Source organism: Lampris incognitus, chromosome 14, assembly GCF_029633865.1.
Source record: "Lampris incognitus isolate fLamInc1 chromosome 14, fLamInc1.hap2, whole genome shotgun sequence".
Lineage (NCBI taxonomy): Eukaryota > Metazoa > Chordata > Actinopteri > Lampriformes > Lampridae > Lampris > Lampris incognitus.
In genome coordinates this window covers 4,314,518-4,328,418 of record NC_079224.1, presented here as the reverse complement: position 1 = coordinate 4,328,418, position 13,901 = coordinate 4,314,518, and positions in this window count along the sequence as shown.

Genomic DNA, 13,901 nt, shown 5'->3' with positions numbered 1-13,901 from the left:
ACAAATCCTGGGTTACACTGCACCTCCAGTTTAGAAGTAACAGTTTAAAAGTCCTGGGTTACATGGCACCTCCAGTTTAGAAGTAACAGTTGAAAATTCCTGGGTTACACTGCACCACCAGTTTAGAAGTAACCATTTAAAAGTCCTGGGTTACACTGCACCTCCAGTTTAGAAGTAACAGTTTAAAAGTCCTGGGTTACACTGCAGCTCCAGTTTAGAAGTAACAGTTTAAAAGTCCTGGGTTATACTGCACCTCCAGTTCAGAAGTAACAGTTTAAAGGTCCTGGGTTACACTACACCTCCAGTTTAGAAGTAACGGTTTAAAAGTCCTGGGTTGCACTGCACCTCCAGTTTAGACGTAACGGTTTAAAAGTCCTGGGTTACACTGCACCTCCAGTTTAGAAGTAACAGTTTAAAAGTCCTGTGTTACATGGCACCTCCAGTTTAGAAGTAACGGTTTAAAAGTCCTGGGTTACACTGCACCTCCAGTTTAGAAATAACAGTTTAAAAGTCCTGGGTTACACTGCACCTCCAGTTTAGAAGTAACAGTTTAAAAGTCCTGGGTTGCACTGCACCTCCAGTTTAGACGTAACGGTTTAAAAGTCCTGGGTTACACTGCACCTCCAGTTTAGACGTAACGGTTTAAAAGTCCTGGGTTACACTGCACCTCCAGTTTAGAAGTAACAGTTTAAAAGTCCTGTGTTACATGGCACCTCCAGTTTAGAAGTAACGGTTTAAAAGTCCTGGGTTACACTGCACCTCCAGTTTAGAAATAACAGTTTAAAAGTCCTGGGTTACACTGCACCTCCAGTTTAGAAGTAACAGTTTAAAAGTCCTGTGTTACACTGCACCTCCAGTTTAGAAGTAACAGTTTAAAAGTCCTGGGTTACACTGCACCTCCAGTTTAGAAGTAACGGTTTACAAGTCCTGGGTTACACTGCACCTCCAGTTTAGAATTAACAGTTTAAAAGTCCTGGGTTACACTGCACCTCCAGTTTAGAAGTAACAGTTTAAAAGTCCTCTGTTACACTGCACCTCCAGTTTAGAAGTAACAGTTTACAAGTCCTGGGTTACACTGCACCTCCAGTTTAGAAGTAACAGTTTAAAAGTCCTGGGTTACACTGCACCTCCAGTTTAGAAGTAATGGTTTAAAAGTCCTGGGTTACACGGCACCTCCAGTTTAGAAGTAACGGTTTAAAAGTCCTGGGTTACACTGCACCTCCAGTTTAGAAGTAACAGTTTAAAAGTCCTGGGTTACACTGCACCTCCAGTTTAGAAGTAACAGTTTACAAGTCCTGGGTTACACTGCACCACCAGTTCAGAAGTAACAATTTAAAAGTCCTGGGTTACACTGCACCTCCAGTTTAGAAGTAATGGTTTACAAATCCTGGGTTACATGGCACCTCCAGTTTAGAAGTAACAGTTTACAAGTCCTGGGTTACACTGCACCTCCAGTTTAGAAGTAACAGTTTACAAGTTCTGGGTTACACTGCACCTCCAGTTTAGAAGTAACAGTTTAAAAGTCATGGGTTACACTGCACCACCAGTTCAGAAGTAACGGTTAAAAAGTCCTGGGTTACACTGCACCTCCAGTTCAGAAGTAACAGTTTAAAAGTCCTGGGTTACACTGCACCTCCAGTTTAGAAGTACCAGATTACAAGTCCTGGGTTACACTGCACGTCCAGTTAAGAAGTAACAGTTTACAAATCCTGGGTTACGCTGCACCACCAGTTCAGAAGTAACAATTTAAAAGTCCTGGGTTACACTGCACCTCCAGTTTAGAAGTAACAGTTTAAAAGTCCTGGGTTACACTGCACCACCAGTTAAGAAGTAATGGTTAAAAAGTGCTGGGTGACACTGCACCTCCAGTTTAGAAGTTACCATATAAAAGTCCTGGGTTACACTGCACCTCCAGTTTAGAAGTAACAGTTTAAAAGTCCTGGGTTACACTGCACCTCCAGTTCAGAAGTAACAGTTTAAAGGTCCTGGGTTACTTTACACCTTCAGTTTAGAAGTAACAGTTTAAAAGTCATGGGATACACTGCACCACCAGTTCAGATGTAACGGTTTAAAAGTCCTGGGTTACACTGCACCTCCAGTTTAGAAGTAACAGTTTACAAATCCTGGTTTACACTGCACCTCCAGTTTAGAAGTAACAGTTTAAAAGTCCTGGGTTACACTGCACCACCAGTTCAGAAGTAACAGTTTAAAAGTCCTGGGTTACACTGCACCTCCAGTTTAGAAGTAACAGTTTAAAAGTCCTGGGTTACACTGCACCTCCAGTTTGGAAGTAACAGTTTACAAGTCCTGGGTTACACTGCACCTCCAGTTTAGAAGTAACAGTTTAAAAGTCCTGAGTTACATGGCACCTCCAGTTTAGAAGTAACGGTTTAAAAGTCCTGGGTTACACGGCACCTCCTGTTTAGAAATAACAGTTTAAAAGTCCTGGGTTACACTGCACCTCCAGTTTAGAAGTAACAGTTTAAAAGTCCTGGGTTACACTGCACCTCCAGTTTAGAAGTAACGGTTTCCAAGTCCTGGGTTACACTGCACCTCCAGTTTAGAAGTAACAGTTTAAAAGTCATGGGTTACACTGCACCACCAGTTCAGAAGTAACGGTTAAAAAGTCCTGGGTTACACTGCACCTCCAGTTCAGAAGTAACAGTTTAAAAGTCCTGGGTTACACTGCACCTCCAGTTTAGAAGTACCAGATTACAAGTCCTTGGTTACACTGCACGTCCATTTAAGAAGTAACAGTTTACAAATCCTGGGTTACACTGCACCACCAGTTCAGAAGTAACAATTTAAAAGTCCTGGGTTACACTGCACCTCCAGTTTAGAAGTAACAGTTTAAAAGTCCCAGGTTACACTGCACCTCCAGTTTAGAAGTAACGGTTTACAAATCCTGGGTTACATGGCACCTCCAGTTTAGAAGTAACAAATTAAAAGTCCTGGGTTACACTGCACCTCCATTTTAGATGTAATGGTTAAAAAGTCCTGGGTCACACTGCACCTCCAGTTTAGAAGTTACCATTTAAAAGTCCTGGGTTACACTGCACCTCCAGTTTAGAAGTAACAGTTTAAAAGTCCTGGGTTACACTGCACCTCCAGTTCAGAAGTAACAGTTTAAAGGTCCTGGGTTACTTTACACCTTCAGTTTAGAAGTAACAGTTTAAAAGTCCTGGGTGACACTGCACCTCCAGTTTAGAAGTTACCATTTAAAAGTCCTGGGTTACACTGCACCTCCAGTTTAGAAGTAACAGTTTAAAAGTCCTGGGTTACACTGCACCTCCAGTTCAGAAGTAACAGTTTAAAAGTCCTGGGTTACACTGCACCTCCAGTTTAGAAGTAATTGTTTACAAGTCCTGGGTTACACTGCACGTCCAGTTTAGAAGTAACAGTTTACAAATCCGGGGTTACACTGCACCTCCAGTTTAGAAGTAACAGTTTACAAGTCCTGGGTTACACTGCACCACCAGTTCAGAAGTAACAATTTAAAAGTCCTGGGTTACACTGCACCTCCAGTTTAGAAGTAACGGTTTACAAATCCTGGGTTACATGGCACCTCCAGTTTAGAAGTAACAGTTTACAAGTCCTGGGTTACACCGAACCTCCAGTTTAGAAGTAACAGTTTACAAGTTCTGGGTTACACTGCACCTCCAGTTTAGAAGTAACAGTTTAAAAGTCATGGGTTACACTGCACCACCAGTTCAGAAGTAACGGTTAAAAAGTCCTGGGTTACACTGCACCTCCAGTTCAGAAGTAACAGTTTAAAAGTCCTGGGTTACACTGCACCTCCAGTTTAGAAGTACCAGATTACAAGTCCTTGGTTACACTGCACGTCCATTTAAGAAGTAACAGTTTACAAATCCTGGGTTACACTGCACCACCAGTTCAGAAGTAACAATTTAAAAGTCCTGGGTTACACTGCACCTCCAGTTTAGAAGTAACAGTTTAAAAGTCCCAGGTTACACTGCACCTCCAGTTTAGAAGTAACGGTTTACAAATCCTGGGTTACATGGCACCTCCAGTTTAGAAGTAACAATTTAAAAGTCCTGGGTTACACTGCACCTCCAGTTTAGAAGTAACAGTTTAAAAGTCCTGGGTTACACTGCACCACCAGTTAAGAAGTAATGGTTAAAAACTCCTGGGTGACACTGCACCTCCAGTTTAGAAGTTACCATTTAAAAGTCCTGGGTTACACTGCACCTCCAGTTTAGAAGTAACAGTTTAAAAGTCCTGGGTTACACTGCACCTCCAGTTCAGAAGTAACAGTTTAAAGGTCCTGGGTTACTTTACACCTTCAGTTTAGAAGTAACAGTTTAAAAGTCATGGGATACACTGCACCACCAGTTCAGATGTAACGGTTTAAAAGTCCTGGGTTACACTGCACCTCCAGTTTAGAAGTAAAAGTTTAAAAGTCCTGGGTTACATGGCACCTCCAGTTTAGAAGTAACGGTTTAAAAGTCCTGGGTTACACTGCACCTCCAGTTTAGAAGTAACGGTTTACAAGTCCTGGGTTACACTGCACCTCCAGTTTAGAAGTAACGGTTTACAAGTCCTGGGTTACACTGCACCTCCAGTTTAGAAATAACAGATTAAAAGTCCAGGGTTACACTGCACCTCCAGTTTAGAAGTAACAGTTTAAAAGTCCAGGGTTACACTGCACCTCCAGTTTAGAAGTAACGGTTTACAAGTCCTGGGTTACACTGCACCTCCAGTTTAGAAGTAACGGTTTACAAGTCCTGGGTTACACTGCACCTCCAGTTTAGAAGTAACAGTTTAAAAGTCCCAGGTTACACTGCACCTCCAGTTTAGAAGTAACGGTTTACAAATCCTGGGTTACACTGCACCTCCAGTTTAGAAGTAACAGTTTAAAAGTCCTGGGTTACATGGCACCTCCAGTTTAGAAGTAACAGTTGAAAATTCCTGGGTTACACTGCACCACCAGTTTAGAAGTAACCATTTAAAAGTCCTGGGTTACACTGCACCTCCAGTTTAGAAGTAACAGTTTAAAAGTCCTGGGTTACACTGCAGCTCCAGTTTAGAAGTAACAGTTTAAAAGTCCTGGGTTATACTGCACCTCCAGTTCAGAAGTAACAGTTTAAAGGTCCTGGGTTACACTACACCTCCAGTTTAGAAGTAACGGTTTAAAAGTCCTGGGTTGCACTGCACCTCCAGTTTAGACGTAACGGTTTAAAAGTCCTGGGTTACACTGCACCTCCAGTTTAGAAGTAACAGTTTAAAAGTCCTGTGTTACATGGCACCTCCAGTTTAGAAGTAACGGTTTAAAAGTCCTGGGTTACACTGCACCTCCAGTTTAGAAATAACAGTTTAAAAGTCCTGGGTTACACTGCACCTCCAGTTTAGAAGTAACAGTTTAAAAGTCCTGGGTTGCACTGCACCTCCAGTTTAGACGTAACGGTTTAAAAGTCCTGGGTTACACTGCACCTCCAGTTTAGACGTAACGGTTTAAAAGTCCTGGGTTACACTGCACCTCCAGTTTAGAAGTAACAGTTTAAAAGTCCTGTGTTACATGGCACCTCCAGTTTAGAAGTAACGGTTTAAAAGTCCTGGGTTACACTGCACCTCCAGTTTAGAAATAACAGTTTAAAAGTCCTGGGTTACACTGCACCTCCAGTTTAGAAGTAACAGTTTAAAAGTCCTGTGTTACACTGCACCTCCAGTTTAGAAGTAACAGTTTAAAAGTCCTGGGTTACACTGCACCTCCAGTTTAGAAGTAACGGTTTACAAGTCCTGGGTTACACTGCACCTCCAGTTTAGAATTAACAGTTTAAAAGTCCTGGGTTACACTGCACCTCCAGTTTAGAAGTAACAGTTTAAAAGTCCTCTGTTACACTGCACCTCCAGTTTAGAAGTAACAGTTTACAAGTCCTGGGTTACACTGCACCTCCAGTTTAGAAGTAACAGTTTAAAAGTCCTGGGTTACACTGCACCTCCAGTTTAGAAGTAACGGTTTACAAGTCCTGGGTTACACTGCACCTCCAGTTTAGAAGTAACAGTTTAAAAGTCCTGGGTTACACTGCACCTCCAGTTTAGAAGTAACAGTTTACAAGTCCTGAGTTACACTGCACCCTTAGTTTAGAAGTAACTGTTTACAAGTCCTGGGTTACACTGCACCTCCAGTTTAGAAGTAACAGTTTAAAAGTCCTGGGTTACTCGTCAGATCCGACTATGGCCGGACTCGATGAAGCAGCAATCATTGGCAACGCTGTCTTCGGGATGGGGGCGGAGTCGGCTTGTGTTCGTCATGTGAATGCGTCTCTGTGTGTGTCAGAAAAACAGTGGTTCGGCTTGGATTTGCCTTGTCACGAAAGTGGGGAGGCGCTTTCCTTCGAGACTGCCGGCCGGAGAGATGCAGTTGGCGAACGCATGCAATACGAGGGTGGGTGTTTGAATTAAAATAGGGATCAATTGGCCACCAAATTGGGAGAAAAAAAAGGGAAAAATCAGAAATAAATTTTAAAAAAAAGTCCTGGGTTACACTGCACCTCCAGTTTAGAAGTATGGTTTAAAAGTCCTGGGTTACACGGCACCTCCAGTTTAGAAGTAACGGTTTAAAAGTCCTGGGTTACACTGCACCTCCAGTTTAGAAGTAACAGTTTACAAGTCCTGGGTTACACTGCACCACCAGTTCAGAAGTAACAATTTAAAAGTCCTGGGTTACACTGCACCTCCAGTTTAGAAGTAATGGTTTACAAATCCTGGGTTACATGGCACCTCCAGTTTAGAAGTAACAGTTTACAAGTCCTGGGTTACACTGCACCTCCAGTTTAGAAGTAACAGTTTACAAGTTCTGGGTTACACTGCACCTCCAGTTTAGAAGTAACAGTTTAAAAGTCATGGGTTACACTGCACCACCAGTTCAGAAGTAACGGTTAAAAAGTCCTGGGTTACACTGCACCTCCAGTTCAGAAGTAACAGTTTAAAAGTCCCAGGTTACACTGCACCTCCAGTTTAGAAATAACGGTTTAAAAGTCCTGGGTTACACTGCACCTCCAGTTTAGAAGTAACAGTTTAAAAGTCCTGGGTTACATGGCACCTCCAGTTTAGAAGTAACGGTTTAAAAGTCCTGGGTTACACTGCACCTCCAGTTTAGAAATAACAGTTTAAAAGTCCTGGGTTACACTGCACCTCCAGTTTAGAAATAACAGTTTAAAAGTCCTGGGTTACACTGCACCTCCAGTTTAGAAGTAACAGTTTAAAAGTCCTGGGTTACACTGCACCTCCAGTTTAGAAGTAACAGTTTACAAGTCCTGGGTTACACTGCACCTCCAGTTTAGAAGTAACGGTTTACAAGTCCTGGGTTACACTGCACCTCCAGTTTAGAAGTAACAGTTTAAAAGTCCTGGGTTACACTGCACCTCCAGTTTAGAAGTAACAGTTTACAAGTCCTGGGTTACACTGCAAGTCCAGTTTAGAAGTAACAGTTTAAAAGTCCCAGGTTACACTGCACCTCCAGTTTAGAAGTAACAGTTTAAAAGTCCCAGGTTACACTGCACCTCCAGTTTAGAAGTAACAGTTTACAAGTCCTGGGTTACACTGCACCTCCAGTTTAGAAGTAACAGTTTAAAAGTCCTGGGTTACACTGCACCTCCAGTTTAGAAGTAATTGTTTACAAGTCCTGGGTTACACTGCACCTCCAGTTTAGAAGTAACAGTTTAAAAGTCCTGGGTTACACTGCACCTCCAGTTTAGAAGTAACAGTTTAAAAGTCCTGGGTTACACTGCACCTCCAGTGTAGAAGAAACGGTTAAAAAGTCCTCGGTTACACTAGACCTCCAGTTTAGAAGTAACCGTTTTGCTGTTTCTTGTTTTTGTGCGTGGTGGTTGTGATTGTGAGCCATGACAATGATTTCACTGGACAACATTTTTCGGAAACATTTTGCTCCCTCAAAACAAAAGTACAAATTATGTTAGACAACGTCAAGCTGAACACAAAGATAATTTCAGATTTGCTGTATCACATAGACATTTGGAGAAACATTAAAGTAACTTTTATTGGATGTAACATGTTTAATCACACAATGATACTGACACCTGGTGTTAGTTCACCTGAGCGTAACGTGTTGCAGATGATCTTCGTTTGTACTCAGCATCTGGTGCCTCCCGTGCCAGTGTCCAACAATAATAACAATCCAACAACAACAACTATAATAATAATAATAATACATCTTATATAGCGCTTTTCTAACACTCAAAGTGGCTTTATAATAAACGGGGTGAAACAACACAACAGATAAACGCAACACAACATATAGGGGCAGATGGGACCGGGGGCTACGAGATGGAGAAGTGGCAGCCACACACAACGCCAGCAGTACTCTCCCACTTAAACACATACAAAAGGGCAAGAAAAACAAAATACAACACTGTGGACGTTAATGTTGTGTAGGGTTTTACTCCCGTAGCCCATTCGTCTCCCGAGGTATCCACTAGGTTGCACTATTTAACCCGTAGTCGCCATCGATGGATTCCAGTTGCCCCGATACCTCTTTTCCATGGTCGCAATGTGCTGGTGAAACCTTTCACCATGTTCCTCACTGACTGGCCAAGACCAGCAGCGAGGAAGTCCAAGTGTGATGCAGAACATGGATTTTCAATGACGTGTTTCACATCATGGTTATAAATATCGAGCAACATGCTTAAATGCCTTCCATGCTATTTTCTCTGCCCCACTAGCAGATCTTCTAACTCCCTGTCTGATCTGTGGACCAACAAACATGTCTTCCTTCATCTTGGCATCAGTTATTCTTGGAAACACCTGTCTCAGATAGTGAAGTCCATCACCTTCTGTGTCCACTGCTTTCGCAGAATGTTTCATCAGTCAGAGTTTTCCATGAAGAGGAGGCAGAAATATCTGTGTGGGGTGGACAAGTGGTTTATGCTCTACACTTTTCTGTCCTGGAACGAAATGCTTATGGAGCAGCAAGTTCTTTTTAATGTAATATAACTCTTTAACATGATTATCCCATTCACACAGGAAACACCAGTACTTTGTATATCTGAGCTGCATTCCTAGTAGCAGTGCCAGTACTTTTACATCACCACACATGTTCCAGTCATAACTGTTGTCCTGTATGTGTTCCAACAACACTTCCATGTTGTTGTAGTCTCTATGCATGCTCAATGATCCAGGAAAGAAAATCAAAGAAAGTTGAATCATACGTTGCATCATCATCTAAGTGACTGCAGTTACCCCACCCTTATTAACAATACAGTGACTGCAGGTACCCCCACCCTTATAAACAATACAGTGACTGCAGGTGTCCCCACCCTTATAAACAATACAGTGACTGCAGGTGTCCCCACCCTTACAAACAATACAGTGACTGCAGGTGCCCCTGCCCTTATAAACAATACAGTGACTGCAGGTGCCCCCACCCTTATAAACAATACAGTGACTGCAGGTGTCCCCAACCTTATAAACAATACGCTGGCATAACAACCAAAACTGAAGACCATTTTCATATGTAAATATGGGTGTGAGCATTAACTAGAGTTACAGTGGTCATGTGTACTATTCACAGAGGATTGGGGAATAGTTACAATCACAGCATTGTAAGATGGTGACAGATGTACTCTTAACCCCCCCCCCCCCCGGTTCAGGTATGATCATTCCCTCTTCACATAGATGGCCTCTTTGACTGCCTGTTCAAACTAGCGTTCCTCCCTATCAAGGATGTGCACATCCTCATCCCTGAAAGAGTGGCCACTGGCCTGTAGATGGAGTAGACTGTGGAGTCCTGGTCTGTAGATGGTGGAGACTGTGGAGTCCTGGTCTGACGTGTTAGCTCTCCTGTGTTGTGCCATCCTCTCATCCAGTATCTGTTTAGTTTCTGCCATGTACAACTCACGGGAATCGTCCTTGCACTTAACAGCTACACTATATTGCTCTGTTTGTGCCAGGGGACCTGGTCCTTGAGGTGGACCAATTTCTGGTGCAGTGTGTTTTGGGGTTTAAAGCAACTGAGACACGGTGTTTGGAAAATATACATCTCAACTTTTCTGCACTCCCAGCACATACGGAATTACCACTGGTTTACGCTTAGACAGCTGTTGTCCTTCTCCTCTCTTCGATCGGCTGGTGCACTGTTTGGGGTCTTCCTGGCTTTGACAAACGCCCAGTTAGGATCACCACACTTAACCAGGGCCTGTTTCATGGGGGGTTTCTCCTCTTCCCCGGCCGCTGTGTCGGTGGGGACGTTGTCAGCTCGGTGGTCCAGCGTCCTGATGACTCCTAGTTTGTGCTCCAGTGGATGATGAGAGTCAAACCTTAAGTACTGACCAGTATGTGTTGGCTCACAGTACACATCACCCATCACATGTCCCCCATCACCAGCTGTAATGTCACAGTGTAAGAAGACTACCCTGTCATGTTCCACATCCTCCCTGGTGAACTTGATGTGGTGTCCACAGAGTTAATGTGGTGGTGAAATGTGCTACATCCTGAGATTTAACTTTAACCCAGGTGTCGTCCACAAATCTGAACCAATGGCTAGGTGGTGTCCCTGGATAGGACATCAGAGCCTCCTTTCCACTTCCTCCATATACAAGTTGGCCACTGCAGGTGAGACTGGGGAACCCATAGCACGCCCAATCCTCTGCCTATACTGCCCCCTGTATGTGAAGTACGTGGACAGAAGACACAGCTTCAGGAGCAGACACACTTGGCCAGTGTTAAGGGTGGTCCTATTGCTAAGGGTGGGGTCGTTTTGTCATTTAATACGGACCACCTCCACTGCTTCATCACCAGGAACACACGTGAAGAGAGACGTAACATCATAAGAGACCATTGATTCATCCCCCTCCATAATGATGTCCCTCACCTTACCCACAACATCCATAGTGTTCTGGGTGTGATGTTCATTACTGCCTACCAACAGGTTCAGAATAGATGCCAGAACCTTAGAGAGGTTATAGGTCACTGGGTTCATCATAAAAACAATAGGCCGTAATGGCACATCCTGTTTATGTAGCTTAGGTAAACCATAGGTGTAGCGCCCCCTGGGTATAATCTATGGTCAGTAGCATTGTGCTGTTCTAACAGCTTCAGACGATCTATCACCTTTTTCTTGTGACCACTGCCTGGATCTCCTTTCAGGGGCTCATTAAGTATTCATGTCACTAAGTAACGTCATAACTCTCTCATGATGGTCTGTCTGGTTTAATACGACAGTGCATCTGCTGGGCATCCGGGTAGCGTAGCGGTCTATTCCGTTGCCTACCAACACGGGGATCTCCGGTTCAAATCCCCGTGTTGCCTCCGGCTTGGTCAGGCGTCGCTACAGACACAATTGGCCGTGTATACGGGTGGGAAGCAGGATGTGGGTGTGTGTCCTGGTCGCTGCACTAGCGCCTCCTCTGGTCACTCGGTCACTCGGGGCGCCTTTTCGGGGGGGGGCGGAGGGGGAACTGGCGAGAATAGTGTGATCCTCCCAGCGCTATGTGCCCCTGGTGAAACTCCTCACTGTCAGGTGAAAAGAAATGGCTGGCGACTCCACATGTATCGGAGGAGGCATGTGGTAGTCTGCAGCCCTGCCCGGATCGGCGGAAGGGGTGTAGCAGAGATCGGGAAGGCTCGGAAGAGTGGGTAATTGGCTAAAAGGCAATTGGGGAGAAAAAGGGGGAACATTTAAAAAAACAAAACAAAACAAAAGCAAACAGAAAAACAGTGCCTCTGCCTTTGTGTGCCGGAAGCAGGGTGTTATTGTCCTTACGGAGAGTCATGACAGCATTCCTCTCGTCTGTACTCATGTTGGATGGCGGCGCGTTCACGTTGCTGAGGCAGGCTGAAACTTTGCTCCGCTTCCGGGTCCATGATGTTTTTACGGATTGCTGATTCCGCGGCTCTGATCAGTTGCACTAGCGGGACTTGCCTCGCTAGTGGACAGCAAAATTCAGCCCCTTAGCGAGAATCTTTCTCCGCCTGGGTGAGTTGTCTGTCGGACAGATTCTTCACCCACTTGTGTGGGATCGGCTGAGGGGGCCTGGTCTGCTGCATCCTGTGGGCCCAGGGACCACGGCCCTGACCGGAGCTGTGCCTGAAGAGGAAACACCGAGGGCGGTCTGACAGGATGCAGAAGCGGGACAGGCTAAGCTAACTGCTAGCCCATGCAGACCGGCAGTTCCGACAGTCCTCCTAGCTGGGGTCCGTTCTCCTGGACAGTGATTTTTTTTGTTTTTTAGTTTAGATTTATGTGCTAGTTTGGATATGTGTGTTCTTGTAGTTGTTGGATGTGTGTTGTTGTCTTTGTGTTGCACTGCTGTGGGCTGGGGAAACCATGTTTTGTTTCATTTCATGTGCGCAAGTGCATGAAATGAAATGAGAAATAAAGTGTTTCTGATTCTGATTCGGATTGTGATCTAATCTGACTAAGTATGCCCAGGCTGCTTAAGGCAGCATCTGCATAGCACCTACACTGAGAGCATGTCCAGGCAGGCTTGCACTGCCAACACAGCTGCTCTGTGGGCAACATACTGGTAGACTTGGAATATGACAGGAAACCACACAAATGGATTATACGTAGTATCTACCAACCGGTGTGTGATAGGGGACGTTCAAGGGGATTTTCCTGATCAACAGCCCGAATCAATGAAACGCACACCAAAGTGTTCAGGAAGCAACATGTATGTTGTCCGGTGTTATAGAAGACAGTTGCTCATAGGGTCAAATATGTACCAAAAGAAGAAGACAAATGATTGATGACGTAATATGTGGACCCTACAAGTTCAGGTTGCACCTGCATGGCCTAAGCATTTTTTCCAAAGATATTTCCGTCAGTGCAGCCTACAGAGAGACGTTTGATGCGTTTGTCGCCTGTCCTGCTCTGTCCTCTCCCTCTATTTCTACTCCTAACTTAGATTTCCATCTTCTGCCCATGTCGTCACTTCTTTTCTGCATTCTCTTAATTCCTATTCCTCATTTCTGCTCCCCTCTGCCTACCTCCGCTTCCCTCTCTCCCCTCTTCAGTCTTTCTTCTACAGATGTGCCTTTTCTCGCTCCTCTGCCTGCCTCTGGATTCCTGATTGATTTCTCTTCTCCCAAAGTTTCCACCTTGCCTCCAATTTCAACCCCCCCTCCTCCTTTCCTCTCATTTACTCTCCTCCACATTCTCCTCCTCTCTGTTCCTGCTCCTCTCTCCCGACAGCAATCTGCTCTCTAAAAATATCCCTCCAGTGGCCACACGGTCGGTACAGGGACGGCATGTTCTCGCTGTCATGATGCTCTGAGGCCCACGAGGAGAAAGGTTGTATTGGTTGTAATGGAAGGGAGTATTTTTGGTGACTGTGCAACCCTTTCACTTCCCCCCATGTCTACGTGGATAGGCCAGATGGCGACTGTGTGTCCCCTCAGGATGGGCAGCCGGAGCTGCAGGGTTTCCCCGGCCTGGAGAAACAGGGCTATTGTAATCCAAAGCAGAACATGACATGATCAAGGAGGCAGAAGGAAAGATAGAGAAAATGAACATGAAAAAAAGGCAAGATGCACGCCCCAGGCCTGACATCAGCAGATGAAGTGTGAGAGATGTTGGTAGGTAACATGACACAGTTGTATTTAGCCCAGGGACAGAAACTGACATCAGCTTATTTAAAAGATGCAGCAAATGTGTTGAAGACCAAGAATAGTGAAAAACTGGCTTACAAAATAAATGGAATGTAACATGCTAGTCAAGTCCATTTTATTTGTATAGCCAGTATCACAAATTACACATGTGCCTCAAAGGGCTTTACAGCAACACAACACCCTGTCCTTAGACCCTCACAATCGATAAGGAACAACTCCCTAAAAAAAACCTTTTACAGGGAGAAAAAACAGGAGGATACCTCAGGGAGAGCAACAGAGGAGGATCTCTCTCCCAAGACGCACAACGTGTCTTG